General features: G+C 45.2%; 1 protein-coding gene across 9 annotated transcripts in view; it reads right to left on the reverse strand.

Annotated features, from left to right (window-relative positions):
• Positions 1 to 19,770, reverse strand: part of LOC130165247 (microtubule-associated protein 2-like) — a 54,999-nt gene extending 35,229 nt beyond the window's left edge. For 5 of the 9 annotated variants that reach the window (XM_056370345.1, XM_056370344.1, XM_056370343.1 and 2 more), the window contains exon 1: positions 19,645 to 19,769. The gene's annotated coding sequence lies outside the window, so the exon portion shown is untranslated. Of the gene's footprint in view, positions 1 to 19,644 lie in introns of all 9 variants that reach the window. The other 4 variants (XM_056370338.1, XM_056370340.1, XM_056370337.1 and 1 more) reach the window with 1 other exon arrangement.
• Positions 19,771 to 20,125: the final 355 nt, after the last annotated feature.

Genomic DNA, 20,125 nt, shown 5'->3' on the forward strand with positions numbered 1-20,125 from the left:
ATTAATTCATGTTTGAAAGGGATATGAAGCTCATCCATCCCTGAGGGAATTGAGTTCAGAGATAAAAGACTGTCTCCAAAAAATTTCCAGAAGCATATTTCATTCTCTTCTCTCTGTTTATCTCACCCGTACAAAATTCTGTTCTTTTCCTCACATTATCAATGCATGAAACATTTAAACATGACAGCGAGAGCAGCCTGAGTCTGTATGTATATGAAGTGAGGGGTGCGGGGCTTGCCCCATGCTGAATAATTGCCGTGTCCCAGTGCTCATTTGCAGGCATGGCCAACTGCAGCAGCAGCACTGAAACAAAGGCAGGGGGGGGGGCGATGGGGGGAAAAGAGGGTTTGAGAAAAGCAGAAAGAGAGACTGCAGAGTCCAGACAAGCAGAGCAAAAGCATACAGCCCGGTAGCACCAAGCGCTGACTGCTGAAAGCCTAATTCCCTGCTCATTACTCCAACCTCAAACCACATGAAATGAAATATATTTATAGTCCAGAGGCTCACGAAAACGTCCCACTCTTTAGCAATCCATCGCCAGAACCCGCAGAGATGTCGTGGATAAATAGAGAAATGATGAGCTGAGCTGATGAATGAAAAGAGTGAATGATTGACTGGATATGCAAACACATTAAAGGGCAGGTTCGCATTTTTTCAAATCTATCTGAATACATTGATTTGAACCTACCAAGTTACAGCAGAGAGAGAATCAGTCAATATCTCTACATGTATCAATAGCTTTTGTAATAATGGATCACAAGACTACTTGTATGTGAAAGGTGTCGCCCATTTATTACCAAATCACTGTAGTTCCCTTCAACTCTGTGGAGCATATTAGCGTCTGTCAGCACATTCACCATGTTAGTATTATATTAACAGAGACACAGAACCTATCCTTTAAGAAGCAAATAAATTAAGCTACTAAAGCAAACCAGCGTGACCAGACTGATGTCAAGAGACACTCCCCAACACGATCGCCAAACCGCAGAGAGACCACTGAGGTCGTTGTGAGGCTGATTCATAAAGGGTACAGTCATATGGCTCCCAAACCACTTAAAAAATTAGAGGAGGAGAGGGAAATGAGCAAGCCAGCGCTGCTCCTTCCATCCCACATCACATCCTCTCTCAGTCCCATCATTAGCCCGTCGTGTTTCAGGGGCGGGGGGCGGGGGGGAAGAGAGAAAGAGCCATCGGAGGAAGACTGTAATCAACATGTCAGCATCAGGGGGCTGGATCAGATTTAAAGAAAGCAAATGAGACATCGAAAGTGGCAGCTGAAAAATGATTCTGTCGTCAAATTGAATTGCGAGATGATTTCCAATTTTGCACATTTGCTGAGAGGGTTCGATGCTCGTGATGAACCTTGTTGTTGTTGGGTAGGAGGAAAGAGAGAGAGGAGATGAGAGATAAGCTTAGGGAGGTAAAAAAAAAAAAGGGACGGTTGGGTGGCATGTTAAGGGGGAGACTTGTGCAGGGAATCGAAGCTCGGAGAGGCGCAGACAGTCCTGTCAACGCCAGCCGCCTTTTAAGGAGGCCTTTTGCCAGCACTGATTAGAGGCTGAGGCCTGGACCGGAGATGCAGAGCCAGCTAGCGTGGCCCGCTAACATCTAATCTCCCCCCCTCAGCCTCCACTGCCAGAAAGCAGATGCTTGTCGCGCTAACGCCAATCTGCCATAAACCGAACCGTCAACAGACGCAGCGGCGGGCTGAACTCGCTGCCCGCCAGATTACACATTATTTTCGTTTAACCTGCTGTTTGAGCAGCACATATGGAGAGTTAAACGACAGACACTGCTTTGCTAAACAGGTGCAAAGAGGCGGCACAAGAGTCTCTGCGTTTTAAGGATATCTAAAGCAAAGACAAAGTGTTTTTTAAATGTCAATGTATGATTGCTTTGTGTGTGCGGTTTAGTCATTTTAAAGCATTTTGTCCCTCTAGTATCAGCAAAATCACTCCTAATTCAAAAAGCATATTAAACCAAGTAAATTTATATCTCTCATGTATCAGATTAACTCTCTTTATTTTAATCAAATGGGTGCGTATGGTTATCACAGGATGGATTCTCATGGGTCACAATAAAACCTTCACGTCTGATCCCAAATTATAAGGTAGGTCAATCTCATTGCTGTCCTGGGGGGGGGGGGGGGGGGGGGGGGGGGGGGGGGCAAGGGCGTGTAGCTGGTTGTTGCCCGCTTCCCCCAACGGTGAGATTGGGGCACGGCCAACTCGGTATGATCAGGATTAGCCGAGTGGATCATCGCAGCCTCGGTGTAATCTGCCTGGACCCCTTCATCCAGATTTGGATGGGAGATTTCACAGCTGGTCGGAGAACGTCTAAGGCTGGAGTGGCAACGTTTGGGAGAGACGACGAACGTCTCAATGATCACGACCTGCAATTATCTCTTACTCCGGTTTTAAAGACCTTAACCCATCAACCACAAGCACAACAATGAGGCCTGTGTAATAGAGTTTTAAATATCACCCTCTATTGACTTGTATCTGACACACCTGCTGTTTCAGACACACACACATACACACAGGATTAGCCTTAGCAAGAGGCTACACTCGAAAGCAAATGACTGCAGTGTGAAGGAGAACAATCTGAGCATCATGTGTTTCTGCAGCAAAACAAACAGGTGCTGACTGTTACTGGAATCCATTTAGCCTATGAATCCCAGACTTGCGGATGTATCATCATATCCAAAAAAGATGTCGACCAAGCTGTCACCCCCATCAGACCTTTTTTTTTCTTTTTTCTCCCCTTGAAAGCATGACTCAAGCCTTTTGAAACTGCGGCAGTAGCACAAGCTGGGTTTGACTGAGCGGGCAAATTTTCTTGCAGGTGCTTAAGTGCAGCGGTGGCTTGGAGCGGTTCCGCATCATCGAACACGGGGGGGGGGGGGGTGTCATCATAAACTGCGATGTCCACCTCTGTTGCAGCACGCCACCGCATGATGTGAACTGATGCGCCGTACCAGAGGGCAGAGCAGAGAGCAGCCGACGTGAATGCACATACTGATTGAAAGTAAGGTTCAGAGCACAGTGGCTGAGGAAAGTCGAGACAAAGGGGAACGGGGAAAGATAATCTCAACACATACACCTGAATGCATAAGCATGGCATCAGACCGAGTCTCTCTCTTGATTTTGAACTGTTCATCTCCTGGCGTTTTATCGACTAAACAATCACAACAACAATCTGAAGAACTGATGAACCGAAGCGGCACGAATGATCATAATTAAAGCAGCAGAAGCCAAGATACCAAAACCTTCACTAATCTCCCATAATGCAACTCCAAGTATCTTTAGTTAAACACTCCCCGTTTGGTAAACTCAATGCCCCCAGTTTATAAAACTAAATAAAAGTTTTCCAAGCAAATTTTTATGCCCAAATTCAAGACAAACCTGATGACATCACAATGACGTCATCAGAAGCAAACTGATTACATGCATAAAATTGATGCAGTGGCCCTTGAACTGATAATAAAGATAAAATTAATTTGAAAGTAAATATCTAATTACTACTCCTAATGTGGAACAATGACACGTTTGCATTTAAACTCTTCAACCCTGACTGCCGCTGCAACTGTGAGCCTTATAGTCAGCGCCGGGTTAATACTTTCACCCAGACATGGACCTCATAATCACTCCTACTGGCAGACACTTGTTAATGGCTGAGGATCACCACTACAGCGTCACTGGGATCACAGGAGCAGTCCCTTTCCTGCAGCGCGAGGCCGATTTCCAACTCCAGCAACAACTGCTTCTTTTAGGCCCCAAGCGGCAGAAAATACGGCGGCATCTGCTTGTTTTTTGTTGTTTGCTTTAAACAAATCGTAAATGAGATTGATGAGCATGGAAATCTAATTACCCAAATCCGCGCTGATCTGGCTGACTGTTCAAAGGTTAGCAGTCACTCATCTGTCTCAGGCTCAGGCAGCAAGGTCAACAATATATCATCCATATAATTTCATCAGTGAAGGTTATTTATGTTTATTGCAAGAAGTCATTTCTTTTCATATGAGATCAATTAGATTCACTTGAGAAGCTTCTTTGTCCTAAAGCTCTTTTCATTTCCCAGAGCCTTGAATGCACCTGTTGCCTATCTCTGCCTCCGACTGTGTCAGGGTATTTACTCCTGTTGTTGTTTGATCAGGAGCCGCTTCAGGATGTAGATGTCAGAGGTCCAAGGTGAGTCTGCTCAGGGCTGCTAGACCAGACACAGGAGCTGATCCTCCTCCATCCCCTCAGAGCCCTCTGCATATAGACACAACAGCATGACGCACACACCTTGTCCAAGAGCCGCACAACATGCCCGTCATGTCACAGTCCCAAACGCAGGGATCAGCGTTTCTAACTGTAAATTCACTCATGTGCAACATGAATGTTTGTGTGCAGTCTGAGGTCTCGCAGTTCAGCTTAAATAACATAATACCATGGCTAAGCGGACAATGACGTCTTCAGTCACTCAGGGAGAGAGTCTAATTTAGCTGGCATGTGGTCATTGCTTTGTTGCGTGCACTGCAGCTGTATTTATTCCAAAGAAACTGCTGCTATAAATATAAAATGAATCACTTCCTGTGCACCATTTGCAAATTTTTCTGAACATTACTTGGGTGTTCATAAATGGCAGAGAATGTCTTTATATAAAAATGACTCTCCAGAGAGACAGAAACAGTTTATTCAGTTACCCGAGCAAGCGTGCGCCGCCGCCGCCGACCCGGCCGCTCGCCGCAGTTGCGAGTGATGAGACTGAATCGAGGCACTTCGGCGCATACGGCCATAAGTGGCTTGTGAAAATGCAGCTTTCCTTGTTTTGCAGCTGCCAGTAGCAAATAGCAGGCTGCTCGTTTTGCCAAGAGTGAGCGAGCGTCACACCGTCTCAATGAGCAGTTTGCCATTCAATAGCCAAATTGAAAACACGACCAGTAACATGTGCATCATGGGAATGTCCAGCGTGCGTCTTGTGCAACAGCTGGACCACCACTGGATAAAGTAATGACAGTGATGGATGGAATGTAATCCGCCCAGGAAGATGGCCTCCCGGGGGGGGCGGGGGGGGCATATTGTCTCATCACTCACAAACATATGCATGTATACAGTGTGCAGGCATACACACACAAACACACACATTCTCCCATATTCACTGGCTAAAGATGGCCTGTGTGTGTGTGTGTGTGTGTGTGTGTGTGTGTGTGTGTGTGTGTGTGTGTGTGTGTGTGCTACTCTTGGGCTGATATTCCTCTCTGATATAAGCAGAACACAGGAAATTCCTCAAATGTGAAATATGCCTCCAAGAGGCCCGTTTAAAACAGAGACGCGATTTGAGGATAAAGAAAGAAAGAAAGAAAGAGACAGGAAGTGAAGAGGCTATGTGTGTGTGTGTGTGTGTGTGTGTGTGTGTGTGTGTGTGTGTGTGTGTGTGTGTGTGTGTGAGTGTTTTACAGCATGAGAAAGGGGGGAGTGGAGGGGACTGATGCTATGACTGAGGGGGGAGTGCAGGGGTGAGAACGCAGTCAACTGCTTTTATGGACAAAATAAATCTGTGCCTGTCTGAGGGTGTGTGCACCCATCTTACAATATAGACTATATGCTGTGTATATTAACTGTCTGCCAGGTTATGTGCATGCATGTGCGTGTGTGTGTGTGTGTGTGTGTGTGTGTGTGTGTGTGTGTGTGTGTGTGTGTGTGTGTGTGAGTGCTCCAGCTCGCATGTGCCTGCCTTTACACTAACCACAGGGTGTAGCCGAGGGCTTTTGAAGTCGTCCCTACACCCTGGGCTGAACTCAAAACACAGGCTACTGCTACAACATCCCATATTAATCCATGGAAAAATCACAACATGCTCTTCACTCACAGGGAACAGTGCCCTCTCTATACTGCAGGAAAAACTTCACTGGGTAGGAAATGCAGAAAAGCAGCGCACAAGGGTTCAGCAACGGGCCACAGCTAGGCATTATTTACATTTCCCTATTCATACATTGATCATTTAGTGTCTAAAATAGCAACAACAAAAAAAATGCACATCACACAATCAGAGCTCAGGTGTCGCATTCTCATTTCTTATTTTCTCTAACAAGAAAAACCAAACCCAAAGATATTTAATTCACATTATCTAAACCAGAGAAAAGTGGCATCTTCATGTTTAAGAAGCTGGAATTAGCAAATGTTTTCCATTTTCCTTGGCAAACATTAAAGCAATTATCTAAATGAGGACTTGTCATTATTGTACAACAAGGGTCTGCAATGTCTGACACTGTGGACAGTTATTTGCGAGATAATAATATCCCCTGAGAGTGGAAATCACACTGAATGTACGCATGTGATTCATGTCTGTGTGTTCAGATTTGACCGTGTTGTGACTGAGTTTGTGACACTAAGCATTCGGCACTAAGAGCAGACGACCTCAGCGCGCGTTACAGTTACTAGTCGTCCTCTGCTGTACGGTTCGATCCTTCCCGCCTCAAAACAAACAAATGATTCACCAAACACAAGAGGGAATCCAAAGGTCGCAGATGCTCAACTCACGCCTACAGAGTCCACACAAACGGCACGCCAGATCAAAAATGAGAATAAAACAATGGAACAACAGTGCTAAAATAATAAAACATGCCTCCCCTTAGCGCTTGATATTCGCTTCGAGTCTTTCTCCAATAATGTCTTCTTTCAGCGGATCACTGAAAGGGCAGGTGAACAGCACGAAAAAAGGTAAATGCTTGTAATTTGTAGCCGGTAATTTGTGTCCCTGTGTCTAAGCCTTCTCCATCCACGTGCCATCTGCTCTGAATTAGCACCTACACAGGGAGCGCTGAGATCTGGGCACCGGTGGTCAGACGCCGGGGCCGAGAGGCCTGAAGCTCCAGCAGAGGAGCACAGCTGGAGATCGTCTTTATGAAAACAGCCACAGCACACTCTGGTGAATATTAGACACTGGATAGATATTTCATTTGCAAATAAGCAAATACGGCTACAGCAGAGAACTGTGGTTATTTGACTTTAATTCAAATTTCCTGTCCTGTCACAGAGTAGCAGTTACTGTTGGCTTTCTTTTTTTTTTTTTAAAAACCTAACTATAGTCAAGTATTTCAGCTGCCTGATCGTAACCGTACATATCCTATACCTCTAACAAGCTGTTCTGTCTTTATGTGAGGAAGAATAAGCAAGACTCCTTCAAGACTCAATATAACATACATAAAAACTCCAGACCTATAAAAAATGACCCTCAATGATTCACAGTTTCCAGCTGTTGGAAACACCACTACAGATGACACTGGAGCATTAGCAGGACTTAGGGTTAATTAAATGCTATTTCAGCCCAGATGTTGGGTTGTTTCTCCAGGGACGAGGTGTGAGAAAGCAGAAGATAAACCCTGGTAAAAGTTGCTGAGGCATTCGAGCTTGGAGGAGACAGGACACACGTGTCACCGAGGCCCGAGTGAGGAGGAGCGGAAGTTTCTGGAAGTCATCAGAGACAGGCCGGGGCGGAGGGGCCCAGCTGCACACTTTTTTTACTGCTGCGAAGAGGGAGATGTCGCAACTGGCCCTGCAAATGTGCACGCACTTAGCGATATTCAAAACATGGATGCACGGCACGTAGATATACAGTACGCATTCAAATGTAGAGAAATGAGCGCAAAACATGCAAACGGACGTCAACAAAGAGCCACATCCTGGGCTGGCAGGTCGCCAGCTGGGCAGGCAAACACGCAGCTCCGTCCTGCCAAGTGTAAACACCAATAAATGACAAACAAATACGGACAAACACATCCCAGAGTTGGAGTCAACAGCTGTCAAGTCTTATGGGGCAACCCTGTCATTCAGGGCCTCGCACGGGAAAACCGCCCTGTCAGTGAAGCATCCAAAACAACCGAGCCAACACTTTTCCCTCCTCCTCCACCTCCTCCACCTCCTTCCTCCTCCTCTCATTCCCCAAAAAACAGAATGAGTCATGGTCGGAGGCTCGGGAATAGAGATGATGTTGATTTTTTGGCTACGCTGAATGGGGAAAAACTACAAGCACCACCCTCGTGATAAATGAATAATAAAGTGTTATGGTCTGACATCTGTCTTCTTATTGAAAACACATCTTCAACTGCTACCAAAACTAATCTCAAAGGAGAAAGTGGTTTAGCTCCTTTTCCTACAAATCACGTGCAGTTTTCATCAGAGCTGACCGTCCTGTACAATTATAGTGTTGTGGGTGTGCTATTCCGAACAAGTGCGCATGTAATTCTGCATTAATCTGGATGGATCTTGGGTCAATGGGCACAGGCATGTAAAAGACTTCCTCTCCTACCAACCAGTTCACATTCATCACATCACTTGTGGCTGTTTTATCATTTTTTTCCTCCTTTTTTTTTTACAGTAGATTAAAAATAAGCTAAGCTAAATATGGCCTAATCAAAATAAACATTGGAAGTTGACAAGATTGTCACCTGGCAACATGTAAAACTGCAAAAACTGTGCAGTGTGCATTTGAAAATGTTCATGTCAAATAAACGTAGCTTGTACTTGAGCAGCTACAACTCGCAAAAACACTGGAATGGTCCCTTTTTCAAAAATGCACTACAACACTGCAGGCAACACAAGAGGCGTCGACAGCTCCTGCATGAGTGATGATTATGTTGTAGAGACAACATAATTATTCAATCAGCTCAAACGGACTGCCTTCTAAACTGCATTTTAATAACAAGCACGGAGGTTAAAATGTGCAGTCCCTCCGCATGTTTCCTCCATCGACAGGAAGCATCTCAGCAGTGCTTTCACCTTGAGGTACTCTAAGTGCGGAGCTATTAGTGTAAGTGATACAGCAATATTGTGGGTAGAGTGAGAGCAGAGCCTGGATGGCATGCAGGGGGGGGGCAATAATGTATGAGCAGGCCCTTAAGGCCTCAGAAGCGGGCAGCTATGGGAGATCGGCGGGGAGGGGTCTGTTGCCTCGGAAGCACTCGCCAGTTTCCATTAACCAAAGAGGAGCTGGAGTTGTGAGGAGTATAGAGCCGAGCAGCATCCCAGGTTTAATGTACTGGCACGGGGGTTTGGTGTGGTGACGCTTTAATGATTTCCTGCACTTGAGAGACTCAAAAGGTGAGGTCACCCCTTCATTAACTCACTCCACACTCACATGCTTGGAGCCAACTGCAGCTCAGGACAACGTCTCTCCGATTACTTATGCGGCCTCTGTCAAGTCAGATTCGCCATTAGCTACATGAGAATTGATCTAGTTCAGTCCCAGTGAGGGCGGATTTGTCAGGATTATCATCCAGGGCCACGCGCTTCTGGAGCAATACTGACAATCAAGTCGACTGATTGCGCACTTTAATCTAGTCGGTATTTTTACTGCACAGGTGGGGACGCTGTGTGGGCTACAGGTTTCTGTGGGGGTTCAGGAGGCTGCCGTTATTTGCTGCCTGCAGTGATTCTTTTGTTTCCATGGCACTGGGATGAGTCGCTATGGCTACGACTCCGCCGGGGGAAACAAAGTTAAATGAGGAAGGAAGACCAGAGCACCGCAGTGGCAGGAACTCTTTATTGGCAGAGAGAAGATGAAGTGGGAAATGAGAAGCACTACAAGACCACGAAGCCACGGAGGGCATTGAAAACTATGTTTCATCACCTGCTTTTATTAACCTGCAACTACCTGTTACCTCTGAATTCTGACTGAGAAAGACACGAGAAACATTATTAGCAAATCCAATAACATGGATGAAAAAATTAGCGCCAGACACATTAGTGCAAAACCAAGATTTCATAGTTGTCTCTTAGCAACACAATAGATGTTCAAAACCTTTATTTAAGATCTCAAACTGCCTTCATTTTTCATCTCTACAATTCAACTAGATGTAATTAGTTTATTGAGAATCTATTAATCAGCTAATTGTCAGCACTAGGTCCAGGCAAATGGGCTGAAGCAAACCATCTACACAGCTGGAAATAGTAGAAAAATGTAGCTGAACTAAAGGGACGCGGGTGGAATCAAAAGGTCAAAAGTTCATTGCTAATACAAGGTGAAAGTGATGACTCAGTCAAAGTGACAGAGTGCCCGATAGGCAGATAGACTAGAGTCCCAGTGCAGGTAAGCTCATCTGTCAGACGCAGACACCGAGCAGCTCCGGTGTCGGTGCATCATCAGCTCCGCGGCAGAGTGACACCGTCTCAAATGCAACTGACTGAGTGTCACTATGGCTTTTACACCAGCCGACGCACACATACAGTATGCAAACACTCCGCAGTCACATACGTGGATGAGAACGATGCACGGGCTGGCTCGACCAGACCCGAGCTTTTGTGTTTTCATCACTCAGATGTGGATGCAGATAAAAGCGTCTTCGGTCTCCAGCTCTGTGCCTTTGAGGTTCAGATCACGACTGCCTCGCGCGTCTGTCGACGGGACGCCGCCGCCCAGCGCAGGAAATAGCTAGGCTCGAGAACATACGAGCCACTGCAGATAAAATGCATTCTGCGTCTCCTGGTTTGAAGCTGCGCCGAATTAGTGGTGAGAACACGGAGAGATAAAGGCTGGTGCGAGAGGGACTTCCCTGTTTGTATCAGCTCTCTGCTGAATTGTATCATATGATCTGTGCTGGGAAAAGCAATGAAAGGGGCAAAATAGTGTGTGAACTTTGTGGGACATTTTCCAAAGCTGCAGTAGTGTTGGTTTTCTTGAGTGACTTTTTAGCTTACTGGGTTTTCAGGTGTCTGAGCATCATTGTTCTTTGAAGTAACATCTTCATTTCCAACTGCTTGCTCATCTTCTGTGAAAACCATGTATCGCCACAATGTTCACTTTTCATTAAATAAGAAAAACAGATCTAACAAGCCCTGATATTATGGCCTCAGTAGCAAAAAAGCTCTTCATGTCTTCATGAGACTGCAGCCACGCCTTGGCTTCATCCATGACAGTTAGCTGTTCTACCCGACACTGAACAGGACATATAATATTCAAGAAAGACCTCAGCTCTAAATACAGGCTACGAGCATGGAGAGGAACTTTCAGCTGTGACTGCCAAAATACTCTCTATTATGTCATGTTGGAGCTGCAAATCCAAGCACAATCCCACACACACACACACACACACACACACACACACACACACACACACACACACACACACACACACACACACACACCAGCTGAGGTGCAGCCACTCAAAAAGAAAAAAATAAAGCCTGCAAAAGCATTCCCACTCAAACAAGTGGGAGTTAAACTCCAGCGATTCTCAAGTTACGTGTAAATCACGTCTGCTTGGTTTGATCAGCCCGGGGGACTGGCAGCTTTGAGCACCCACGACGATGCAGCAGTGGTGATTAACTCATCTGCCCGGAAGCCTCTTTGACCAGGCGATGTGAGGGGTCATTCACAAGGTCTATTATGCTACGGTCCATTGCCCCTGGATAGAGGAGGTAACTTCTTTGGTTTCCTTCTAAGGATGACCCCTGTGTGGAGGGGCAAGACAGAGGGTGACGGGCAAGGAGGGGTGGGGGGTGGGGTGCGATTAGGGTGCAAAGGTGGCAATCACCCTGGCAGCCCCTCAGGGCGCAAGGAGCTCAGGGATTTTCCTCGCTACCCTGCAGCAGCCACGGACATGGAGGCATCACGTGCAAGCCTCTCCCTGAGGTGGAAAGCAGATGGCGGGGGGGATTAGCATCTGAATGTGTGCATGCAGATCCAAGGGGGGTCTCCCTCTCCTCTCTTCTCCTCCTGCTTCCCCACAGGGGATAGGTGAGCTGAGGAAAAGACGGCTTGGGAAGGACAAAAATCAATAATTGGCAACCCACGGCGTGCAGACAAAGGAAGTGGGAAAAGCTGGTGGCTTTAAACAGTCATGCAAAAGAAACAGCTAATTACAGACCCCCAATTAGAGTATGCCACTATGTATTTCTGTGTATTCCACACAGTGCTTAGGAGTGGCATGCAAAATCTAAATGAAGCGCAACACAAAAAGACGCCTGCATGTACAGTAGTAGCAGATAGTAATCAGGCTTAATGCTCCTGCAGACATGACAGCAGCACAGATAACATCAGGACACACAGTGACTGACGCAGCTTTGAAGCTCACATCTGCGATGTTTGGACTTGAGCTACATAGTCGCAAAAACATGCAGGTATCAAGAATGAGCAGAAAAAAAAAAAAAGAAAAATCCTCCATCCGTGACTTCACACTTTGTGGTTTTCTTACCTGACACAGGAAATGACCTGCAGCGAAGCAACAACTCACGCACAAGGAAAACAAGAGGAAATGGTAGAAGCGAGGCAGATATATATCCTGCGACATTACATCTTCTAATGTTCAGACGCACGGCACAGCGCGGCAGGATTTTGCCTCTCGCCGCAGGAAAACGTCAGTCTTCCAGACTTGTGCATGAAAAATGTCAAACAGTTCAGATGCAGAGGTAAAACACAGAGGACAGGTTTGCCGTTCCTAAGAGGCCAAGAGAGTGAACAGATTTTTGGTACAATCCATTAAAACCTATGCACAAAGAACGCTGAATATAAATGTTTACATGGAAACTGGGGCCACAGTTATGCGCCATATGAAACACGGAATAAATGCAAGGCAACCTACGATGGCATGACTCACGTAATAATACCAGATCCTCGCTGTTTTGACATATTTACACAGCATTACTCAGATTTTTATAGTCAGCCTTTTGAATTTATTCCACTTTGTTTCCAATAACATGTTTATTCCACATAATTTACATATATTTTTGGCTTAACAGTTTCTACATTTTCAACAGGCTCCTGCATCTGCATACAGTTCACTCTATGTAAACACCAACATGGCCGAGGTTGGCACTGCATCTCATGAGAAAACAGAAAGATGTGGGGGGGCCCCCCCGGGAGCTGAAGTTCTTCGCTTTAATCACCAGTTTATCACCGGCCATTGTCAGAGGTAAAAAGACACAGCCACAGTGGGTCAACAGCACCCACAAACACAAATCTCTCCTGGAGGAAAAACAAAAAAAAACCCTGTCACAAATCTCATTGTGGCTGAGAACAACACTTTTCTTCCCATGGGGCCATTCGCAAACATCTGGGGATGCGCCAAAATAAAGCTAATGGCTCCTTTTTCTTTACCAGAGATTTATGCTCTTTGATTTAATGAGGTGACCTGAGGCAGTCAAGTCTCCCACCCCACCTCCATGAGACAGCACGTCATACATGCGCATCGACTCAATATGGTTTGGTTGCTTGAATGCTGCGAGAGCAGTAGATTTCAAATAGTAACAAACAAACAAGTCCCTAATATAAACCTCTGACCAGGGAATTCCCCGGTCGAAAGGAAAAGAAAGAAAAGGAAAGGAAAGGAAAGGAAAGGAAAGGAAAGGAAAGGAAAGGAAAGGAAAGGAAAAAGGGGAAGGAAACAAGATGGAGAAAAGAGAAGAAAAAATGTGTGAATGCCATTTTTCGGCCTCCTGTCTGTTTCCTCTTACTACAGAGTAAGGCAGAGTAACACAGAGGGTCTACACACTGGTACTCAAAAGGGTCATTTGAGGGGCTGGTTTCCATGGCAGGGGTTGCCGTGGTGAGGGGGGCCCTTGATGGTCCCAATGGGGCGGTAGGAACAGTCAACACTTCAAAACAACACATACAGTCCGGGGAGGAGGATACTTGTGAATGAGAGACTCACTACAGGGTAGTATGAGGACGCAAGAAGCATTTACTGCCTGTAACTGGCAATTATAACAACTGAATTATAACAAGTAATCGGACCATGATTCATTTTTTTTTATTTTTCGATTGATATGTACTTCATTTGTTATATTTTCAGATTGGAGAAAAACTGGAAATTCTAACATGTTGAGGAGCTGGAACCATCAAACATTTTTGCTTGGAAAAAACAACATAAAGGATTATTTGTTCATCACTAATCGATTAATCGTTGCAGCTGTAGTTCATGTTATTCTTTCATTTGGAGGGATTATAAAAAATATTAAATATATACATATGATTAAATATAGAATTATTTAAAATACTGTATTATCATGCTGTGACCTCTGTTTCCCACATTCCTTAGCTTATTTAATTAATCTATATAATATGCATATATAATAAATCTGCACATTAGAGAACCAGGAACTTTGGTGCTTTGCCTTCAAAAATGAGCTGCACAATTAATTGATTAGTATTCAACTAATCATTTCCAGGGTAAAAAAAGAGTTTATAGGTGGATTGCATGTCTCTTCATCTTCCCATGTCTGTTGCATGTCTGAGAGGGGCTGCTGGATGTGCTCGTGAGCCCCCGTCTTCAGACACATTCAGTGGCAGTCACAGTAAAAACCCCTTCCTGGAAGCTGGCCAGGAGGTCGACTCCGCACAGTCAGCTGCTGTGTTCCCGAGGTCCAGTTAAAGACGAGACTTACAGGAACGTGATGTACCATCGGTACATTCGCGCCGCCCATCTGTTTCTGCGTTTCACACTGGCTTTACAGAGCTGCTGTGTGTGAAGGTCCTATGAACTTGGGGAAGGGGGGGGTTTCCCATTCATCCAAAATCGGCCTCTAACAAGCAGATGCACGCATGCACAGAGATGGACAGTTACAGGCATCCACATGTGCACAGAAACATGCGTGCACTAACACAGTTAAGATATGCTCTGGTTTAGCTTAGGAAGCTCCAGGCCCTGAGAAGCAATTTACACTGAATCCTTTGAGACTTATTTCCATGACAATACATTCCGACCTTTTCCCCCTTAATGGATAAGCTAAAAAACACACTCACACTGAGATGCAATTGAGAAAAAAAATTGTTCATAAAAGCATAGAGAAACCTGATCTAGAGTCTGCATGTTCTGACAATACATGGTCTTCAACAATGAGGCTCATTCATTCCTCCAGTACACTTCACTCGATGTATTAGCCTCCAACCGCTTGCCAGTCCGCTGTTTGCAAAAAGGATGGGGAGAAAACAATCTCGCTGTTTAGCTTGAGCATCTGGAAATCATAAAGTCTCAGCGCTACGTAGCTTAGCCGCTACGCTAGGCTAACAGGAGGTCCCCGGCCCATTCAGGAAGCAGCTAAGGCTCATTAGCGGTTTCTTCCCACCATTGGCCCGGGTCAGAGTACGAAAAAATGAGACCAGTAGCCTCACAACGACTGCAGCTTCTAGTGCATCATTCAGGCTGCTATTAAGTTTTAAAATAGCTCTGGCTTTGATGGACAAGTGAAATATAAAAAAAAAAAACAAGTAAAAAACTGCACAGTGAGTGGCAGAATTTCATTTTTCCCCTCATGCATTTTCAAAAACTCACGCTTCATGGAGAGAAAATTGAACATGAGATTGTTTAAAGATGTGAGGAAACAGCAGTCACTCTGTAAAACTTTAACATTCAAAGTCGTAGCCAATTGTATTGTACTTTTTTTTTTTGCATTTTGCATTTAATTGAAATTTCCTTCAAATCCTGCCAAGCTTCGGTGCTTTGCTGACATTAAAACAGTTGCAGGAACAAGCTGGCAACATACATAACATTATCCAGGATGTGTCGACAGCCCAGTTGCCTGCATTCTTGAGCGCCAATTAGGGGTGTGAAACCTCAAACAGTAAGTTCAAGCTGGACTATATAGCATAACACCACTAAGACAGAGACACATAAACTTCCTGTAATAGCTCTGTGTGAACGTACAGCACATTTTTTGCTTGGAATGCATTGCTGGGCACTTGTCCACAAAAACTGATCTATATAAAGAAAGCTTTTCCAGAGGAGGGAAAGAAGTCAGAGGCGCATGGATCAACATGGAGTGGAGCCGCTGCGCTCGAGCCAAGTTAACCTGTACAAACTGAGCCGCTGTGGTAGGCGGGTTGTGTTCTTTGTCTCTCAGAAATAAACTTCTTTCCTACACACTCCTGCTCCTTCTCCAGCCTCTCATGTACAAGCTGCCATCAGCGTGATGACCTCATGGATTAGCTAACACGGTTACAACACACAAAAAAATCAGAAGCGGGAGCCGCAGAAAGTATTATAGATGCCAATATCTGAGGGAGTTTGAGTGTAAGAATGCCCTGCATGAGTGTCCTCTCTGTCGAGAGGCATCGTCCGTGAGGAATGAAATGCGACACTGGCTGTCAGGGCTTGTTTGAGAGACTGACTGCTAGTCAACCGTAGACGGAGCCCTGGTACAAGGACAGGCAGGGTGGATGAATGGTTGGGGAGACTGTCCTGCACCGCGGAGGCCGCAGGATGGATCTCAGTGCCATGAGAACAGGCTTTTATCAAACTTAAAACTTGCGTCCTCGACAAGAAAAGTTCCACACAGAAACAATGAATCCCGCAAACGTCGGTCGGTGTTGTGCTCGACATCTCACGCTCAATTAAAAACACACAGGGCTTCATTTAACAGCTATTTCAACTACATCTGGAAGGGATACTGCTCATGCTGCTTGAATGTGATGCATTACAACAAGTGGTAGGGCTTTTCCCTAACATGTCTATCACCCAGTGTCCACGCATCCCGCGTACAGTATGCTCTCCTGCTTTCATATTAAACACCAGCTGTTAGATGTTACTCCAAACATGCAACGAGAGGGGACGAGCTTCAGAACATGCGCACGGAGAAAGCTTGAAGGTCCATGTTTTCTTCCAAAGAGGCCTTGAGCGAGACATTCACAACTCGCCGACCTTTTCATCATCAATAAATTAGCCAATTACCACGTTGTTTGGCCAATGAAACATCAAAAAAAAACTGTGAAAAATGCCCAACACACCATCCAATGTTGTCACCAAATGTCTTATTTTGTGTGACCGACCACCCAAAATCAAATAATAGTCAATTTATTGTAATTTATTATAAATTCTCACATTCATTCACCAAAATGTTTGGCATTTGTGCTTACAGAATCATAATTCAATTAACAAAATAACTGCAAATTCAGTTTCTTTCAACCTCCTAATTGACTAATCAATTAATCATTGCAGGTCTAGAGAAGAGCATCAGGTGAGTGTGTAACTTAATTCACCCTGTTAGATGTTGGTGTCTATATGATGGCAGCACAAGACCATCAAGAATGACACATCATCAACACATTTGTTCATCGTACTGAGCACTCATGAAGGAGGGTGTGTGTTTGAGAAAGTGTAAATGTGTGTGTCTGCACCTTATGCAGGTCAGCAGGCCGTTCGGTTCCTCTGACGTATGTGAATTAGATTAGGTCCCTCTCACAGTCAGGACTTAATCACGTACAAAAGCACAGTTCTGCCAGTTCCCATTAGACGCCTCTAGCGCAAAAGGCCTCAGACGGGAGGAGCAGCAGGGGCCAAAGACGCATCCTGAGTCCTCCGACACCTGTGACGGTGGTGCCAGAAAGCTCTGGGTTCACCTACTTCACTGACATTAAACCAGACAGCACCCAAACACCCACTAAAGAGGTCCACATCGTCATTTAAATACTTCCAAAACCAATCATGGCACGCAGTAAACAAAACGCTCTCCTTAAGTCAAACCAGCTCACCTCAATCCACAAACAAATCCAGACACTGATCTTTACTCCAAACATTGTTCCAATACAATCCCTTCCCATGAGGAAGCACCGGCCAAGATGGCGTGTCTTAATTTCAGTGGAGCGCGGAGTGGTTCTGTGGTCTTGGGACTTTGACGGTGCACTTAACCAGATCTGACGTTGGTAAATATACTTAACGTTCCCGCGTGGTGCAGGGAGGTGGATTGGGTTTCCTGGTGGTTGGACAAGCAAAGACGTGGCTAAATGTATGGCGTGCACGCACACACACACACACGCACACACTCACTCACACACACACACACAGTTACATTTGAGATTCAAATAAGTCTTACTTTCATAGCTTATGCAACTAAAAGCGCAGACACGAACCCAACCTGTTGTGTTGTTATTAAGGTCATTTCAATTAACCCACCAGTGATTAGACTCAGCCCAATCTGGCCTGATGGAGGCTTGTCCTTTCAGGAGAATTAGGTGAAACATGATACAATCTCGACATGTTCTCCTAATGCACTTTGCCAACCTCCATTTGGACTCCCAAGAAGTTTCCTGTTTGTACATTACTGGGAAGCCACACTCAATTATATATGAATTATACATACATACTGTATGTGTGGTTATATATATTATGTATAACTATCTAGTCCATTTTTTGCATCGTATGTGAGGCTAATTGACAACGATCATGTGCAAAGTGCTGGTACAGTTCGCCTTGAATGAATAAAAGTCAGTATCACACTGAACGGGGACTGTTTACATGTAGTTCCAAAATCTATAGGAAAAATACTGATAAAATGTGTGTTATATATAACACACCCTGCCAGCAGGAACCAATTCCTGTACAATTATAGTATTTTAAGGCTGACTGAACAAGCAAACATAACATATTACACTCAACGAACCTTAGACTCAGGTTACTAAACCTGAAGGGAGCTGCAGGAGCACAGACATGAAGATGTAAAGGTAAAACAAAAACCTCCATGTTGGCTGAGATTACCCTCAAAATCCAACATCATCAGCATGTGAGGATGTTATTTTCATTACAATCCTTATCCATAGCTGGGGTCTTACGAGCCAGCGACTGGAATGTGCAAATATAAAAAACTGGAGTGCAGTTTCATGTGAGCGTTAATTCCTTTTCATAAAGGCATGTTTTCACATCCAGACATGAGGGAATCTACAGTTCCTGTTTCTCCTCAGAATGTGGAGGCTGAGGCGACACTGAGAGGAAGCAGGTTTGGAATAAGTCCATGCTTAATGGAAGTCTGGACATTTCCAGATCATTATCTATGGCTGGATATATATATATATAAAATGACATTAAAACCCATCATGACAGGACTTCCATTATAGCCACCAGATGGGGAGAATCAGGGTTCGGTTATTTGGTGGCTTCCAGCTGCCATAAGAGAATTATTCTGATCAATTTAACCCAATTACACTTAATAAATGAATGATATTAAAAATGCATGTGTTCTTGAAGCCTTGCTACCTTTTGCTGATGCATGGTGGTAATGTCTGCAAGGGCAACTGGGTGATGCCAAGTACAAGCTGGGCTACTCCCCTATCCACAATGCATGAATGGGCAAGACATTAGCCAGAAAACATATGCACTGAGGTGATCATAATTACAATAATCTGTATTTACATTCATGAAATTCACTGCCTTTTCTCCATAGGTGAGTGCGCTGTGCTGCAGTGGACGGCCGGGGAGCCGCGCCGGTTTCAGCACCATGCAGGCGTGGACCAGAACAAAAGGCGCAGGCTGCAGCAGCGGAGACAGGCGCACCAGAGCGCCGCAAGACAGCGACAAACACCGCAATTACAGCACAATTTAACATGTTCTTCCGCACGCGCAGACACAGATTTTTTTTTTTTTTAATCCCACATTCACACACACTGACAAGCGACGTTAAGCTACAAAGGCCCCGCCGAGATTTGACAACATCAGATTCACATCTTCAAATCCATACACATAACTCCACATCACACCATAACGCGCTTACACACAGCAGCTGAGGATTAGTGGACAGCAAAGCCAACACCAATTCACACACTGACTTTTTATAGAAACTTTTACAGATGCCGCTGCTGCATTAAAATGACTGAAACAATACATTTATGCTGATTAGAGCGATGATAAAGCCAAGTCTCCCCCGTGGATGATAATCAAAGTGGTTCAGCTCTTACCTGGAGGTTTAGGCTGCTGAGCGGCACAGATACCCTTGTGAGTGAGGAGAGCTGTAGTGACAATGAAAGCTGTATGGGGCCCTCTGATCCCTCCCATCGCAAATTGAGCTACCGTAAATACAGCAGTGTAGGCGCAACTGGATTGTGTGGCTGCAACACGCATGCCAGGCAATCCCTCATTGTGATTATAGGAACATTTGTGCAGCATCCTTTGTGTGCATATATGCAACAACTGCGTGCACGAAACACACGGTGATTTGCACCGATGCAAAGTCACACAGCAGGTGTGAAAGGGCCTCTGCATCTCAACACCACAGTTGGCCGCTGTGCTGAAAGCAGGAAGCACTGTGTCAGCAGTGGAAGGGAGTGCAGAGCTGAGGCACCGGGGTGTGGCTGTTGCTGAGGAAAAGATGGAGAAGGGAGGAAGAGGAGAGAGGGGTAGGAGAGGGCAGAGGGATAAAGTCGACTTGATGCCAAGGGG

The sequence above is a fragment of the Seriola aureovittata genome, chromosome 24 (assembly GCF_021018895.1).
Source record: "Seriola aureovittata isolate HTS-2021-v1 ecotype China chromosome 24, ASM2101889v1, whole genome shotgun sequence".
Lineage (NCBI taxonomy): Eukaryota > Metazoa > Chordata > Actinopteri > Carangiformes > Carangidae > Seriola > Seriola aureovittata.